This window comes from Lotus japonicus, chromosome 2 (assembly GCF_012489685.1).
Source record: "Lotus japonicus ecotype B-129 chromosome 2, LjGifu_v1.2".
Classification (NCBI taxonomy): domain Eukaryota; kingdom Viridiplantae; phylum Streptophyta; class Magnoliopsida; order Fabales; family Fabaceae; genus Lotus; species Lotus japonicus.
The window spans coordinates 50,036,674-50,050,528 of NC_080042.1; positions in this window are offsets into that span (position 1 = coordinate 50,036,674).

Genomic DNA, 13,855 nt, shown 5'->3' on the forward strand with positions numbered 1-13,855 from the left:
TAGGAATATATAACATTTGCTGGCAAATAACATATCTCAAACAACGTTAACAAGTAACAAATACAAACTGCAACTATAATCAGCATGAATGGTGCATGAAATGCATATGCAAAGGAACAAGATGCATTCCGGAGGGATGGGCACCAACGAGTCAGCCCTAACACCAGCCACGGTGGGACCATTTCTGCTCGGGTGTCTCTTATACCAAACAAAGTATAGTCAGATCAGCAGTAAACTCGCAGGCCTGCCATTTCCGTCTGCTACCAAGAATCACCGCAGTGTTCTTACATGGAAATCCGGGTCTTATGACCATTTTTGGAATCCAACGAGGTCCGGCATCCCACCGTGTATTAACCTCAATGAGTGCATGAATGCAAGTGGTTAGCCAAACAACGTCTCCGACCTCACTCGTCACGTCGTCACGTGTTCTAGCTAACTAATTGTCTCTAAAAAGAATACCCTAAGGTAAATGTCGATTCTGCGACAAAAGACAATTAATCATAAAAAGTATCTCATGATGATTTCTCGAATCATCTCCATCCGATGGTCAAAACTGCTCAGCGAGCAAAAGTACCAATGTACTTGGAAACTACCCGTTTCCCGGCTTATCTTTCAGATAGCCCAACTACAAATCAGCTCATCGAGCGAAAGAGTATCAACATACCTGAAACTTATTAATTTCTTGGCTTATCCTTTAGATAGCCCAAACAACAAATCAGCTCATCGAGCGAAAGAGTATTGACATACTCGGAAACTCATTAGTTTCCCCAAAACTTGGACTCGGGCGACACTTCTCATTTTTCCAAAACTAATGTTCAAGTCCTAAGCTCTTAATTGAATTTGTAATCATTAATTAAAGGTTTAGAGGTTGTTTAATGTCCTATGAATTTTCCTTGTAAAATAATTTCCATTAAGTTTTATCTCAAATCTTATAAGTTTCAAAAGATCCCATGATCCCGAATAATTCCCAGAGAAGGTCTCGATCCATCAAAACAATATCAAGGGTCCGAACCTCGGTTCGTCCAGTCAAACTTCCTCAAAATCTCACAATAAATCCGGCATAATCGCCCATCATCCTCACTCTGTTGAATCAACAGACATATGTGTATTTGCATATTCAAGACAATACAATCCAACAGTCATGGCACATATATCAACACATTAAGGAATAACCATTTAGCACTTAGCATATAGGACAAATATCACACATCCTAGATTACCAGGTAGCATTTAGCATGTGAATCAACCTCAACAACAATCAAGCAATAAAAGGTTATCAATTGTCAGCCGTAGCCTCAAAAAACGTTTTTCCCAATCAAACACAATCAAGTGCATAAACAATAAATCAAGTCGAAATCGTCGACACCTAATTCATTATCTAGTATTCAGTGAGTAGCCCTCACCTGTTGGTTTTCCAGGGTGTTCTTCCAAGTTTCCTTCACAATCCTCCTCTTGAACTTCACAAAGTTCTTCAAATGAACCTTAGGACAAATTCACAGAAATCAAGTACAATGAGTCAGAAACTCAGCAAACAATACGCACTAGGGTTACACGAAACATTACAAACTCCGAAGTACGACAATCTAACGCGTTAAGACAGGTTTTTGAAAAAACGAAATTTCCTCCCCCTTGATGGAGCTCTCGGCCACTTTTCATAAATAGGTGGGTCGATTTTTCTACGATCAAACTTGGTTCCTAGGTTATCATTAGTCGTAACTAAGACGGTTCTAAGCTCAGAAAAATTTTCGGATCAAAAACTGGCGCAAGGGTATTTTGGTCATTATTTTCAGCTCAGAATTTCAAAACTGGATTTTCGAAAAACAAATTGGATGGGGACGTCAACAACGACGTTTATGACAACTAATCCTACTAGCACTAAGCTAAGTCGTGAATTTTCAGCTTAAAGAACGAAACTTTACCCAGAAATGGGTTTTTCCAACAGAAATGGATCCCAGCGGCATTTCGGCGACATTCGGCAAAATGTAATCCGCTAAACACGCTCAGGAGCATGCAGGGAATAAGTTTAGACACTAAAATCAGCTTATTTGGACAGTTTTACAAAAAGCTCAAAACTTTGAGCACAGAAAGACATAGAAGTAGTCGACAGAAACGACGATCAGAAGTGAGATATGGGATTCCTACCTCGAGGTCTTCGATTAGAAACGATCGGTGCAGCAAACGGGGAAGAAACGACGAAAATAAAAATCCTCCTCCTCTCTTGGAAGCTCGCGGGTTTAAGGGAAGAAATGGGTAAGTTTTTTTTGAAAATTTTTCATTTTCCCGCTATTTATAGGTTTTGGAAAAATTGGAAAATTGAAAATTTCGCGATTCCGATTTTTCCTGCGTAATGCTCGGAGAATTCTAAGATAGGTTCTGGCGACAGAATTCCAGAACTCAAAACAGGTTTCTTGGAATTAAATCAAACGATCAAAAGTCGGTGTAAATCGGTTTTACCCGAAAAAATACTTTTTGCAGTTGATGTCAGATGAGAAAACTTCGTTCTGAAGAAAGATTAGAAATATCGAGAGAAATGGGTGTACGAGGGTGGAATCTTCGTTTGAAGCTCCGAATAGAAAAAGTCTTCATCGTCCGTTGGTTTTAGGGTTTCTGAACTATCAGGGTTTCGATTTCGGCAAACTTCCGAGTATTGGAAATTGACGTTCGTACATTCCAGGGTTTCGTATCGAAACGCTTGTTTAGTGACGTTCAAGAGAAGTTCTAACATTTCTCTGAAGATTTTTGGAATTAGTTTCCGTCGTGTCGTAAAATATAAATTAGTTATTTACTAGCGTTCTTGACCTAGGTTTAAGCGAATACTAATCGTGTTATAACTTTTATCGACTTTGATACAATCCTTAGCTTTTTCCTGAACTTTCTCCTTCACAGATTTATCCCATTCAATAAACACTTGTTCAGGTTTTCCTCCACGTTACATCAAATTAATCGTGAAAAGGAATTTTATTCGGTTTCTTCCAAACTTAAAAACTTGGGTCTCACACATATTAATTTCACTAGCTAGACATTGGTTGAACAGTTTAAACGTGATATGTGTTTTATTTAAATAAAAGAGAAAATATATTTAAAGCGATAAAAGAAGTTTCACGGAGGCAAACAAAGAAGAAAATGTATTTGGAAAATGAGTTCATTTGATTTACAACTTATTCTCAACCAATATACTCTTATAAGATGAAATTGACATTTAAGATGCCGATAAGAGCTATTCACCCACTAATTTCTTAGCTAAGCGAATCTACCCATTAAGAATTGGACTGGGCGAGCCCCTAGAGGGGCAACGCCCAGGGTTCACACCGCCCCGTGGCGGGTCCCCAAGCCAGTAGGGTTGGGCCTCGTTCAGCCAGGCCCACACGGCCCATTAAGGACACTAGCATATGGGGGCCCAACACTACCTCTATAAATAGGTAGCAGATACCAATTGTAAGGGACCTTGGCTCATTTTATGAATACACACATGAAATTCAATTATTCTCTGGCTAGATTTCTCTCTTGAGTGCAATCACTTCTCTCTCTAGGGGTTACACCCTTTCTCAATGTTCTTACCCGGAACAGTTGGCGCCGTCTGTGGGGATCGATAAACTTTTGATTCCCGGATCACGTGGATTGATTGCACCACTGATTTTGCTTGAGATTTTCGTTGTTTTTCGTGGATTTCGTGGGACGGATTTTGATGACGGAAATGGATCTTGGATGATCTTTTTGGGCTCTGGATTGGAAAAGGAATACAATGCACCTTGACCTTCAAGAATCCGTGTCGCCACAGGTCTCCCGGCAGCATCTTCTTCCACAAGGTTCGCCAACGATGGCGGCGGAAGTTCGGGAATAAAAGCATCGAAGACAAGCCACGCATTCTGAGGCGGAACCGCCTGTGCTACTGGGAGGAGGGGATTTGCGGTTTAGAGTGGACGGATCTGTTGATTATTGCGGCATCACAGGCGGATCGTGGCGGAAGCTTGATCGCTGTTGTCAATCGACCGAGCAGGAGCTAATTCGAGACTGAGAAAGGAATCGATGAAACTCAGTGGCTATAGTGGACGGGAGAATGACGGATCAAGAAAGCTGATCAGGTTTCGAAACGGGAGAAAAAGCAGCGATAAAAGGAGGAGTTTCAGATCGGTGGCAATGCGGAAGGGAAGGAACAGGGTGCATTCACGAGAGAATGACAGATCGAGATTCAGCGTGTAGAAGGGTGTTAGTTCTTCAAGGCGCATCCAGCGATGGAAGATCGGAGCAACACGGTTCAGACCGACAATGAAGAGCGTCAACAGAGGTGAAGCTTCAGATCGAGGAAGCATGTAGGCAAGGGAGAGCAGATCGGTAATGACGAAGAAAAGAACGAAGGCGAGGAATCTGTCCAGAGCACAATACATGAGGAGCAGAGCCAATCCCGAGACGTTTTTTGATGAGGCGTTGGAATTCTGGCGGGCACGCTTTTGCTTTAGCGGTTGAAGTTCGGCGAGCAAGTGTCGGCGGTGTTGAAGTTAGGCAGTGAGCAAATTCTTGCGAGCACGTTTGCTTTGGCGAGCACGTTTGCTTTGGCGAGCACGTTTGCTTTGGCGAGCATGTGTTGGCTTTGGCGAGCACGTTTTGAAGCTAGGCGGCGAGCAAGTGTTGTTGGCGATGGAGTTCGGCGGCGAGAGAATGTCGCTGGCGTTGGAATCTGGCAAGCACGTTTTACTCCGGCGGCGGAATTCTGGCCGGCACGTTTTGTTTTGGCCATGGAAGTTTGGCGAGTAAAGCGGTTGCTATGGTTAAGATCGCTGGCAAACAAATTTTCCAATTCCTTCAAACTTTTCCTCCATCTTTCAGTTGATTCCCTTCTCAGTTGTTGTATTTCCTAATTTTCTTATTTTGAAGTTGATATTAGAAGTTATATTGTCTTCATTAGTTTTGATTCAGACAGAGAGGAGCAAATCGGATCAAAGAGAAGGAGTGGGTGAGTTGAGACACACCAACTGCTCGATGAAATGTCACAGAAAATATAATGAGTCCTTTCCACTGGACCTTTCCAACACCATGAGGGATTACCTTTTCCCTGCTGCTGGTGATAGCACGTCCAGTGTCGGCGTTGCGGCAAGTGACTGCCGAGCAAAATGGCAGATTACTGATTTTGGTTGAGTAAACTGAGGCAATGGAGGCTAGTTGAACTGAACAATAGTGGTGTTCGAACAAGGCTCAGAAGCTGGAGTTGGAATGATACGCCGGAATTTCACATGTTCAATAAGGGTTTCTTTAGCACCATGGATGATTGTTATGATTATGAAGTTGCTGCAGGAGTTGAGTTAATTTATTCTATTATCAACCTTCTGATTCTGAGTGCACTATTCATCTACGGTCAGATTTAATTTGACATTTCTAGAGAATGATATTAATGATATCTGTTGATTACATTAGAGTATAAAGTTCTCTCATTTCATCAAAATGCCCTTTACACTTTCTGTTATACAAGTATGAAATTCAGGAAAGGCATGTGCACATGGTCAATTTGCTAGGAGAAGGAGTAACAGTGCAGAGGATGATAACAACATGAGATGCAGCACATTGGATTATGGTTTAGCTTGGAAGACTCTTCCATAAGCGGTTTGTTATTGGGTGGGACAAGCTCCTGATGGCGCGATTTAGTTACAAAGTGAAACAAGTTTCACGATGAACTAAATTAGCCCCGGAAAAGCCCACGTAACAACCGGATTCATTGGCGATGTGTGGGGTACAAATTGCCCATTCTACTGAGCACCGCTTTGGTAATCCAACTGGCCATTGGAACCCAAAGCACTTTGAGTCCCGAAATGGGACGATCACACCAAGGGTGGCGACCTACCGCTAGGGTGGTGACCACATGCCAAAGGGTGGCGACCAAACGCTATGGGTGGCGACCTGTAAGACTCAGTTTCTAGACACACAAAAGTCGCCAAAAGGGTGGCGACCTGACGCTAAGGGTGGCGACCTACCGCAAGAGGATGGCGACCTACCGCTAAAGGGTCGCGACCTACCGCCAAAAATGAGGGTAGCGACCTACCGCAAAATGGTGGCAACCTACCGCAAGAGGGTCGCGACCTACCGCAAGAGGGTCGCGACCTACCGCCAAAAATGAGGGTAGCGACCTACCGCAAAATGGTGGCGGCCTTACGCTGAGAGTGGCGAGAAAGCCAAACTAATTTCTTATAAGGCACAAAATTCTTTGACAAAATTGGTTTTAACTTAGATTTATAAGTGCACATCTTTGGTGGTTGATTTTTCTTTGATGATTAGGAAACAGGCTAAAGCAAGATGGTGATGGCGATGCGGCGAGTGAGGACACTCCTACTCCTCATGACTTGGACGGAGTCTGGTGGACTTGTGGACTCTGGCGAGAGAAGGAGCATGCGTGCTGGGCGGACCTTCTCCTAAGGACGATGCGGCGGCGACTTCGGCTTGAAGACACATTATGCTCTCATGCTTCGAGCTCGGTGTCTCGTGGACTGGTTGAGTCCTTTCACCATATTAAGGGACTCGCCCCGGAAGCAACTTGATCCGTGAAGATGCTACGAGGGGCGGATGCGGGAGAGATTGGCGGGAGACCATGTCACCGGGCGAGCCGGCTTCTATTCAGCGAGTCACGCCATATGTGGCGGGCCACCACGACTCCTTAATCTTGTAGGCGTTTGTACACCATCTTTCTAGGTCCCGCGTCAATGGGTGATTCATGTATTTGTGAATTTCCTTGCGCCTATTAGCGGTTTGTGTTTCATTCGCGCCATGTCGGCGACCTACACGCTTTATATATTCTTTGTTGATCCCGCCAAGTAGCGTGGTTGGGTGATCTTCTAGGCGGGGAAGCTATTGCAGCTAGAAGCTTGGGAATAGTTCCTGCGCGTTGGTCGGAACCGCCAGCCGAGGAACGCCGTACCAAGTGGAAAGTGGCAACGGGCGACCTGCTAGGGGAATCACAAGGGGACAGAGATTGGCGGTCACATTTTGAAGACACACTTCGCTCTCCTGCTTCGAGCTTGTGGACTTGCGGACCAAGGGCGCTCGCCCTTCATCTTTTCACGACATGTTGGCGACTTGGATTTTTTGCATACACGATGGATAAGCATTAGGCAGTTATAGTTTTCTTAAAGACACACTTAGCTCTCATGCTTCGAGCTCGGTGTCTTGTGGACTTGTGGACTGGGCGAGCCCCTAGAGGGGCAACGCCCAGGGTTCACACCGCCCCGTGGCGGGTCCCCAAGCCAGTAGGGTTGGGCCTCGTTCAGCCAGGCCCACACGGCCCATTAAGGACACTAGCATATGGGGGCCCAACACTACCTCTATAAATAGGTAGCAGATACCAATTGTAAGGGACCTTGGCTCATTTTATGAATACACACATGAAATTCAATTATTCTCTGGCTAGATTTCTCTCTTGAGTGCAATCACTTTTCTCTCTAGGGGTTACACCCTTTCTCAATGTTCTTACCCGGAACAAGAACCTAGCCTTAATCTCTTAAGCCCTAGTGATCATAAAAGGAGCATTATAGCACATACCTACTCGATAAGACATTCCCAAGCTCTGTTCCTAACCCAAGAATTTCATGTCCTAGTGGATAGAATCTCTGACTGTCACTCAAGAAATCCTAATAGTTCCTACTAGATAATCCTATCCTAGAGAGGTGAGTATCCCGACTTGTCACTCGGTATAGATCTCTTTTCCAACTCATGATATTCATACCTAAGAGTTAATGTCTCCTATTGTCACCTAGAAAACCTCAACCTTACCTAAGACATGTCTTTCTTAAGATGACTGATGCAAGAGTGGTTTCTCTCATTAACTAAATTCACATCAACTTCTCAATTGTCATGCAAATCCTAAAAAACATCATATTGGCAAAAGATACATGAACGCACAAAAGAGAATTAATAACCTAAGACATATGAATTTTTCCCCTTTCTATGAACTAAGCTACATTAACTCATATCAATTTCTCAATCTATTTATGAATTAATATAAACTCTTTAAATTACCAATTAACCAATTGAAGCATTAAACATAGAGAAAAACACCAAATAATGAAAATCCATACTTATAATTGCATAAAAGTGTATTGAAGAAGAGTAAACGCAAATTACATCATCCCAAATACTAAAATAGAGTCAAAACACAAAAATAGGTAAAGAGAAAAACAAAACCCAAGATAGAACGGAGTCATGGACGTCCGGAGAAGCTGTCACCTTCCTCCATGGCCTTGACACCGGCCCTCAAGGGCCTAGCCTCCCTCTCCAACAAGAAATTGCCTCCAAGTCTCCCAAAGGTTTTTTTTAGGTTTAGGAGAAAAGAAAGATGAAAAAGATCCCAAAAAATAGGTTTAAAACCGATTTTATAGTGATTTTCGTAATCTGGGCCTATTTTGTCTTTTCTGGTGCAGAAAATCATCCTGTGCAGTCAGGTTCATGCTAAAGTTGTGCACCCTCGCGAGCCTGGAACGTTGGATGCGAATATGGAAAATCTAGCGTGTCTTGTGCATGATAAGCGGTGTACCGCGACACACCGTAGCGGAGCTTCATGGATCTCGTGCAGCTTCTTCCAGCCCCTGACACGTGTCGCGATCTCAGAGCAGGTGCATGGTAAGTTTGTGCACCTGCGCTACGTAGGATTCCAGCGTCCAAAATGCTTTAATATTTCCGTTTTTTCCATTATATCTTCTTTTTTCTCCATATCTTCTCCTGAAATAAAGCATATAAAAATAAGATAACACCTTAAAATAACTTATCTAATCCTAAATTAAAGTAAGTAAATCCTAATAATAATTAGAAAATAATATAAAAAGTGGAAAAATACTAAAACCAAACAAAAATAATAAAATGCATGAAATAATCCTAAAGTGTCATAAAATGACTGAAATATTCTAAAAAATATATTAAAATGTATGCAAATAAACTAGGAAAATAGCCTTAAATCCCAGGTCATCATGCTACTCTAATAAACTTCAAGTGGTATCAGAACATCGTCTCTGAATACTAACACCTTAACAAGTATGGAGTAAAGATCCTTGTGGTAGAAATAAAGGGAGTTTTTGAATTCAAGGTTATCATGCAGAAAGAACTATACACATTGATGCACTTTTCGTTTGGAAAACCAAGTTTTTGATGAACACAATTTAACCCACCACCCCCTTTCGTGTGCTACTCTAATCAACTTCAGTCGAATCCCACCAATCCTTAACCAAGCTATCAAACTCTTTGTCAAGTAACCAATTATTGTAAAATCAAAATGGTTTGGTACCAAAATTAGCAGCTCCCATGGATAGTATCACTGGTCAATGATATGATAGACCCTAGTTCTTTGTCGTTTGGCAAATGGCCTCAAAAGTGTTTATTGAGCCTCCTCTTTATTTACACAAGTTGAACAAAGTGAATCGGGAGTTATGGAGAGGGAGATCGATGAGATTATTCCCCACAACAAAATTATGCAAAGCAGAATCAGCACCAGCATTAATCTCACTCCTTTCTCCCCCATTAAGAATAGCATTATAATCACCTCTAATTAAAGAGCAAAAGTGGTGGACGCCCATTAAATCATAAATCCTGGTAAAAGAGGCAATTCACAATACTATAAACCCAAACTCAGAGACTCAGTGTGTGTTTGGATTTCAGTTTGCAAAATAGATTTTAGATAAATGTAAGTTTGCAAAACAGAGTTTGGTTCAATGTCGGTTAGTTGTATTGTGATTTATGTTTGGATACTTTTATTTCAAAAGTAGGTTCAATAAAATGAATCTTGTTTAGATAATATTAGATTATTAGTTAAAATCACTTTTAAACCGTATAATTATTACTATATAAAGAGTATGAGCTTTATAATGATGTAATTACTAATTACTGAAAAATCTTGTTATTTATTATAAAAGTATTGAAAGAACATGTCATAGTAATTAAAATGTGTAAATTAGATAGTAGCTAAATACATAATTAATTAAGCTGTAGTTGTTTTTGAGAGCCAAGCTGTTTCTTTTTTAGTTAATAACTAGTATGTATACCCGTGCCGATGCACGGGGGACATATTTCTAAGTATATAATAATTTACTTTTAATATATAGAATTATTTATTTTGTATAAATGAAAAGTAAATGTAAATATTACTTTTTATTTGATTAATTTGTTTAAGATATAATAATATAATAAATTGTTTGATTTTTTTTTCTTTTATTTTCGTTTTTCCTATCTCCAAATAAGTTTACACAAATTATAACTTATAAAAATTGATAAAAAATATGGATTACATATTAAATTACATTTTTTACACTAGATCATTGTGATTTCCTAAACTCTAAATAAATACGGATGGGTAAAAAAATTTAAAGAATGCAATAATAATTCTCTTATATAAAATACTATAATATATTTATCAAAAAGCAAGAATATTTAACTAAAAATCGCAATAGATATCTCTGGTGGAAAAACACCACATTCCAGTAAAGCATACAAAATTGTTGGATTTAAGATCCAATCTATCTAATTGTTAACCACCAAGAAAAATAAAAAACACAACTGCAAAATTTCAATAATTGACTTTTGGTTGGAGAATTTTTTTACGAAATTAATTCGTTATGACTCCAACATGAATAACGTGCGGATCATCTTTATGAATTTCAAACCAAATAGAATGATTCTCTGTAAGGTTATTTGCTTTGATGAATATTTTTTACCCTTTCTTCAAGGTGCACTCAGACTCTCTCCTTGTGTTCCAAACCAATTCAAAGTAAAATCTCATGTTTTTATGATCTCGCATAACCAAATTGTAATGCTTCTGTATATCTACTCCTAAAAATATTTAAAAAGTCTAGAAAAGTTTAAAAATTATATTAAAACATTTTCTATTAGTTTCAACTTGAAGATATTTTCATACTAAATGTTCCTCTTCGTATCAGTCTTTTTTATACCCCAACAAATTTTGACTGTATATTTTCTATCCCCGTGTGACAAATTGTTCTCTCTCTCTCTCTCTCTCTCTCTCTCTCTCTCTCTCTCTCTCTCTCTCTCTCTCTCTCTCTCTCTCTCTCTCTCTCTCTCTCTCTCTCTCTCTCTCTCTCTCTCTCTCTCTCTCTCTCTCTCTCTCTCTCTCTCTATTGCGCTAATTTATAAACGACTTGTTATTCCAACAACTTGTTCATTTGGAAGCTGAATTCAATAATTTATTTTACTTTCTCATCAAAAAACTTAAACATAAAAAAATATAAGCTATATATGTTCATTTATTCCAATTGTCTTCAAAATTTCATATATATACCTTTAAACTTATGAAAAAAATCTAAAATTATATTATTTGTTTTTTTCAACTTGAAAATATTTTAATATAAATGTTCTTCACCGTGGAATCTATTAGTTTCAACTTGAAAATATTTTTCAGGCATATTAAGTTCCTCATGTAGGAGCTTTTTAGTATATAATTAACAAATATAGACTAAATATGTTTATTCTTCTCTAATTTCTCGTGGGAGACCTATATTCACAATCAAATTAAAATGTTTATGTATATTTACTCTTAAATTATTTAAAAAGTAAACGAAAAGTACTAAATTATAACAAAATATTTTCTATTAGTTTCAACTTGAAAGCATTTTCATGCAAAATGTTGCTCATATAGGAGCTTTTTGCTATATATAATTAATAAATATGGACTAAATATGTTTACTTTTCTCTAATTCCCCATGGATGCCCTATATTCACAATAAAATTATAATGCTTATGTATATCTATTAAAATAAAAAAATTTAAAAGTATAAGAAAAGTACTAAAATTATAAAAAAAAACATTTTCTATTAATTTCAACTTAAAAACATTTTCATGCAAAACGTTCCTCCCCGTAGTTGGATTGTACTCCCTGCTAGCATTTAGTTAATACTTAATATACCTTTTGCTTTCTAAAAAAAACTTAAACAAAAATAAATATAACTGAAAATGTTCTCCCCTCTGACTTCTCAATTTTCACAATTAAATTATATTGCTTCTATATATATTCTCTTAAAATCATTTAAAAAGTCTAAAAATAACATAAACTTATGTAGGAGCTTTTTACAATATATAATTAATAAATATAGACTAAATACGTTTATTTTTCACAATTAAATTATAATGTTTCTGTATATCTACTCTTAAATTATTTAAAAAGTATGGAAAAATTACTAAAATTATATTAAAACATGTTCTATTATTTTCAACTTGAAAGTATTTTCATGCAAAATGTTCCTCATGTAGGAGCTTTTTACTATATAATTAATAAATATAGACTAAATATGTTTACTATTCTCTAATTCCCTGTGAGAACTCTATATTCACAATCAAATTACAATGCTTCTATATATCTACTCTTAAATTATTTAAAAAGTATGAGAAAAGTACTAAAATTATAACATAACATATTCTCCATTAGTTTCAACTTGAAAGTATCTTCGAGGAAAATGTTCCTCCCCGTATGAGCATTTTAATATGTAGCTTAAACATAAATAAACTATATATGTTAATTCATTCCAATCCCCGTCAAAATTTTAAATTTTTATCTATATTTACCTATAAACTTATGAAAAAATTCTAAATGTATATTGAAATTATTGGTTGTTATTTTCAACTTGGAAATATTTTAATATAAATGTTCTTCTCATGGAATCTCTATTTTCACAATGAAATTAAAATGGTTCTTTATATCTACTCTTAAAATTATTTAAAAGTCTGCAAAAAGTACTAAAATTATATTAAAATATTTTAAATTAGGATTTTTAAGAAGGAGAGGAAGCTTGCAAAGTCTCAAACAACAAATCGGGGTTTAAACGGAGCATATGCAGATTGGATACCGAAGATAAGAAAATGTGTTGTTTTAATTGGGTAAAGTGCGTAGTTTTGATAACCCAATAATGATAATTATGGTGATAGGAAAATTTAAAAATAACACTCTTTTTCAAATTTTGAGAAAATAAATTTGTTAGTCTTGATAATCACATGCAATTAATGGTCAAGCAGGAAAAATTCAAAAGAAGGATCTCGTTTCATGGAGTGAGATAAACATTTTACAAATTGAGTTGAACAAAAATCTAATTGAGTGATAAGGAGAGGTGAGTTTATAATAAGAAGATAATAAATGTTTTAAAGAAAAAATGTAATTAGTCAATATTTTTGTAGTCAGAGACAAATTGTGGTTAATCATTATTATTATGAGATATAATTTGGTTTAAAAAAATTCAAAACATAAATTAATTAGATGAACTATTACAGCTCTACCCTCAACGAATTTGATAATTCCATTTGACTCAAGTTAAAGTTGCTAAAAGGGAGGACTGACCACCACAAGGACATAATAACATATTTAACTATCTAGGAAGTATATATATATATGAAGGAGAATACTTGCATTTCTCATTATGTTAAATAGAAAAATAAGCTATCCTCTCATAACACAAAACTTTCTTTAAAATTACTCATAATTAGAAATAGTCCTACACTAAATTTACCTCTCAAATTAGCCTCATATTTACAAAGATCAACGTGCATGTTAGTACTCAACCTAAGGAAGCTGCAGCAAACCCACTAAGCCTTCATCATTTTCTTAAATTTATTTGGACCATTTCATCACCAGCAACATCCACATTCTTGAAAGAAGGATGAATGTACCGCAAGCTCTAGCAAATCAAGCAACTTTAATAAGATGTTCTTGAAAGAAGGATGAATGTACCTTAAGCTCTAGCAAATCAAGCAACTTTAATAAGATGTTCTTAAAAGAAGGATGAATGTACCGCAAGCTCTAGCAAATCAAGCAACTTTAATAAGATCAAAATATATATGAACCTTAACGGATACATTCGTTAAAGAATGGAATATACCTATTTTGAGA